We start from the raw sequence: 5,130 nt of genomic DNA, 5'->3' as shown, positions 1-5,130 counted from the left end.
AAACTTCTCACTCGTTCCTTCACTGAATGTCACAGAACTATTACTGAATTATGAATCGCTGTGACATCCACCACTGTGCAACAAACGCTGTGATCTGATTCTGGAGCAGTACATTTTAAAAGCTGCATTCAGCTGCTCCTTTGTCCCACATTCTCTTCCTGTACTCTCCTCCTTCTCTGCTTCCTCTCTTTCCTCACAGGAGCATTGCAGGTTGGGGACACGTTGCGGATATTTATGGCCCCCGAAACCGCACCGCGAGTGTTGTAATTGGCCCCACAATGACGCTAATGCTCAGAGAAGAGGAGCGGCGGAGGAGCAGAAAGTGACGCAACGCTCTGGCAGAAGATGGCAGATCCTCCACTTAATGAATGCTGGTAAGGAAAAGGTAATGAATAAAATGAGGGGACTTAAAGGTGCACATACGTAAAGTGACTGCGTATCATTGAGGCTTCATCCCTCCCTCCTCTCTGCCAAACTCAGCCTCTCTCCTTTCTTTATCCCCATCACTCAACACCCGCTCCCTCTCTCGTTTGGATCCCATTCCATTGCAATGTAATGGGTTTATTAGTGTGGTTAATGCACTGTGACCTACTGGGGCTTGCCGTCTACCTTTTTTCGTGTGCAAAAGAAAAAAAAAGAGAGAGAGAGGTGGCATGTTTTTAAAAGGGGAAGCGGTACAGGAGTGAGGCATAAAAAGATAGCACCAAAGATCGTTTTAGAAACTAAATTATATCTAAAGAATGAAGCAAATAAAGAAATAACGATGGGAACAGAGGCTGCGAGTGCTGGAACGCCAATGCAGATGTGCACATTCGCAACCATTACAATAAACTACAGCGGAGAGTTGGGTTCCCAAACAGTCTGGACTAGTTGATGTTGATAGCTGCCATGTTTACCCAGACTGGGACAGACAAAGTCAGCTTTGGCACCAGAAGTGCTCGGTGCAAATGAGTGTTTCTGCTCCAAAACTCTGCCAGAGAGAGACTTGCAGCCAGTTTGTGGTACAGTATAATGAAGCCATTTCAGTCGGGACTGTGTTGGTGTTCACGCGTCTGCGAGAGCTCAGCCAGAGAAGAGGTTTACTGGGTGGAAGCTTTACCCGAGAGAGCGTTTGGGTTTTGAACAATTAAAGGCATCCGAGCACATCGTTAAGGCTTGATTAAAGAGCTTTAACAGAGCAGCATACTGTCCCATGTGTTGCATACAGTACAAACCAGAAGTGTAGTAACTGTAAATGCCTTCCACTTACATTGAAGACAACGCACTGGTTTAGTATGGCTTTGGTGCAGTTATACTGAATATCAGCACTGCTGGGATTAATCACAGCGTGCTGATATTCAGTATAACAGCACAGCCCTGAGTGTGATATTGTTTTTATACAACAGTTCTACAAGTGTAAACCTATTAATTTACAGTAATAAGTGACAACATAATGATTTGTTTGTTTGGCCCTGCCAACACAAATACTTAGTAATCATCACCACACATCAACATTTTCCTGATGTATAAGTCTTACATGTTACCGCAGCCCAGCTGTTGTTTATATTTTTGAGACTTAGCCAAGTGAAAGCAGTTCAAAGCCCATGTTTATCTGCCTCACGGTGTTAGCTTTATTTTTTGCTCTTCTCTAGGTTGGCAGATGTCGTATGACCACAGATGGAGGTTTGTGCTGAAGTAGTCAGGCTGGAAAAATGTGGTGCAAAGTTTGTTACAATTTAAGATATATATATATATATAACGACAGATAAAGGTCCAACATGACGATTAAGGAATATTTCATTAGTTTTCATTAGTGTATAATAACTGGACAGTACAGTAGTAGTATCTACATGCTTGGAAGAAGAGGGTGAGACATTGGAGAGTAACTACACACTGGATCTTTAATGAAACAACTTTATAACAGCAGTGATAGATGAGTCCCAGTGATGTTGTGCTCTATATCAGCACTCATAAAACAACTCTTGTCCAATCAAATCGCTTGGCTGGAACATCTGAAATTGGTTGAAAGGTGAAACATTTTTAGACAACTTTGCATCAATAGAATAGAGTGATTCTGATATTGATGAAATAATAGAAAAAGTCCAAATTTAGTCCTGTTTCAACCTGAACATCTACATCTCTATTGAGCTATAAACCACCAGAATCATGTGTATATAGGAGGAGACGATTTTGACTAAACAATACATAGATCAAGCACCATTATTACTTATGCGTGGGAGATTAAAGTCGAGAGAAATATGTCTTTGAAAAGGTCATCAGTGAGGGGAAAAAAAAAAAGAAGACAAATCCAAAAGATAGAGAGTCGTTCAGTCTTAACGGTGCTGGTTTCCACAAAAGTACCACAAAGATATTTGTGGCTTTATAATAACATGCTACAAAAATGATTAAATGATCCAACGAGATTCTTCATCAGGGCGACACACACACACACACACACACACACACACACACACATTCACACGACGAGATGAAAAAAATTCTCAGCTCGAATTTCATCTTCATTTTTTAACCAAGGTAGGCTTGATTAAAACCGCTTCTAAAAATAATATCAGTAGACTTAAGCGCCGCACACATCTTTTTATTAAGCAATTATGAGTTTAATTTGTCTGCCCTAAAGCAGCTGAAATAGATCATTAATATAAATGAACAAATCATAAAAAAATGTTTGTCAGGAACCCGTCGTCTAAAATGTCTTTTGACTTGAATGATACCGCTCTGATTGATTCGGTGTGATTAAACAGAGCTTAATTAGATTCGCATCGGTGATCACAGCCGTCACATGAGCAGAGCTTCAGCCGTCCGCACCTTTCGGCTGACACGAATATGAAGCCTGACTTCTTCACGCGGGATAAACCTGCCAGACCCGATGCCTTCTCTGCTGTTATTTCTGATTTACCACCTGACTTATAGTTAATAAGTTGTCTGATTTATGCAGTGTTCAAGCTCCTGAAGCGCTTGTAAGTATAAAGGTTGCACAGTTTTTATCTAAAGCACCTTTTCAGGATCGTAAGTGTGTCCATATTTAATGTGAATTAAATTCCTGACCCCTCCTGCGCTCTGCCGGTCGACTGCAAAATATAACCAAGCATCTACTGGGGAGCTACTGGCAAATAGCAATGTTTAATTAATTGCAAGTGGTGAATCCTCAAGTGTGACTGCAATAAGATGAAATATGTTAAGATTAGGGCGAAAAGATAAAACCCAACCATAAATCACTGCAGCCAGATACAGATCTTGTGAGTCTTAACACTGCCGGTTTTCATGTTTCATTTGAAATACTGGACTAAAAGATTTTAATATTAAAGCAACGGTGTGTCATTTTTCCAGAATAAGATAACGGTTTTTAAATCATCTCGATGCTACATTGACGAGTACGATCAACTGCTTTACCACCGACTGTTCCACTGATTTCGTCAAAATTGGATCATATTTTCTGAAGAGAACGTTTTTCTACTTTCCCATCTCGTGTCCCCGACTCCCGTTGCTGTCAACTGTAGCTGCTGTTAGCTGATGGTAGCTCAGTTTGTTAGCTGGGATACCTGGACTATGAGCTCGGAGCACCGGGGCTATGTTGTATGACAAGTGTTTTGGACCACCAGGAAGAAGAGGAGGTTTTCAGGCTTGGGGTGTGGGGGAATGCTGATGAAGAAGCCGGTGTCGTGCCAGAACAGGAGCTTGCCTTTATGGACATAATGTTGCGGTGAAAAGACTGAAAGGGACAAATAAAGGCTTCATAATTTAACTGAAAGGGGCCATTTTGTTAGATTAAGTAATTTTATTTTTTATATTTTGCTCAGTTATGTTCTTTTACTCAGATATAATTTTAAATGCAGGACTTTTTATTTTTCTGCTGCTGTGCTGTCACCTTTAATTGAGTTAAGGATCCGATGACTTAGAAAACATTCAAACAAGGTGGACACAGTAATATAAATAAGACATAAAAGATCTCGCAGGAGGTGAGTTAAAACTCATAAAACAGGAGACAGGGCAGTGTAAGATAATGACTTCATGTGCAGGAAAGTATTAAAAACTTTCCTGGGAGTTTGATCCAGATAGAAACTGGAGTGCTGGTTCTCCAGGTTTAGTTTGGACTCTGGGGACAGCAGACCTGTCCCAGATGACCCCATATGATCTGGGTGGTTCATTATATAGCAGCAGATCAGAAATTTCGGCTCAGTGATTTATAATTCCAACAGTCGGATTTAAAAGGTCCAGGGTGTAAGATTTAGAGGGCTCTATTTACAGAGTGGAATATGATATGCATAATTATGTTTTCACTAGTGTATAATCGCCTGAAAATAAGAATCATTATGTTTTTTATTGCCTTTTATATCTGAACCACCATGTTTCTACGATAGGCCAGAAGGGACAAACTAAACTCTAGACTCCTGGATACCTTCAAGCTTCTCGCATGTTTCGTGGCCACCTTAATTTCTACACCGCTCCTTTAAGGTCAGTTCCTGTATGCATACATTTACATATGTTGTGGCTAATGCTTTTTGTTGTTAATATAATCTTTTTGTACCTTTACATTCTGACACTTTCTCTCTCAGGATGCCTCTTACGTTTTAAATTTTGCGCCTCATGCCTCATTTGAACCATTTCCTCCTCTCTCCTCCTGTTCCGGAGTACATCCATCCAAGCCCTGTTTCTACTGATGACTCACAAACAGCTGAGTCTAATTGTAGTGGTTTTGCCTGTCAACTAAAATTATGTTTGATAGTTGCAGTCGAGCTTTTTGAGTGACACCACGGTTACAAAGTGAGCCTCAACCAAATATATATATATATATAAAAAAAGCATCTTCCAGTGATGGGAGTCTGGGTATTCTAATAGGTGTCAGCATCTTTTTCGGAGGCAATTACCTTGTTGTTATCGTCAACGCTGTGTCAGAAGACGTGATGAAGTCCAGGCAGTTAGTTAACGGTCTAACAGATGTGACGTGCCACTGACTGACTGACTCCAGCGCTGATTCGATTAACGAGAACTTCTCCGCTTGGAGTCTGAAGAAATGCCCTGAGAGACGAGTCAGCAGCCTCTTACGGTGAGTCTAAGATTCCACGTTTCAGATCGCCTACATGTGACTTTTACAGTAACACACTGTGCCTCGTTACTGATGTCTAATGTTGG

This window comes from Larimichthys crocea, chromosome XIV, assembly GCF_000972845.2.
Source record: "Larimichthys crocea isolate SSNF chromosome XIV, L_crocea_2.0, whole genome shotgun sequence".
Classification (NCBI taxonomy): domain Eukaryota; kingdom Metazoa; phylum Chordata; class Actinopteri; family Sciaenidae; genus Larimichthys; species Larimichthys crocea.
This window is presented reverse-complemented; position numbering follows the sequence as displayed.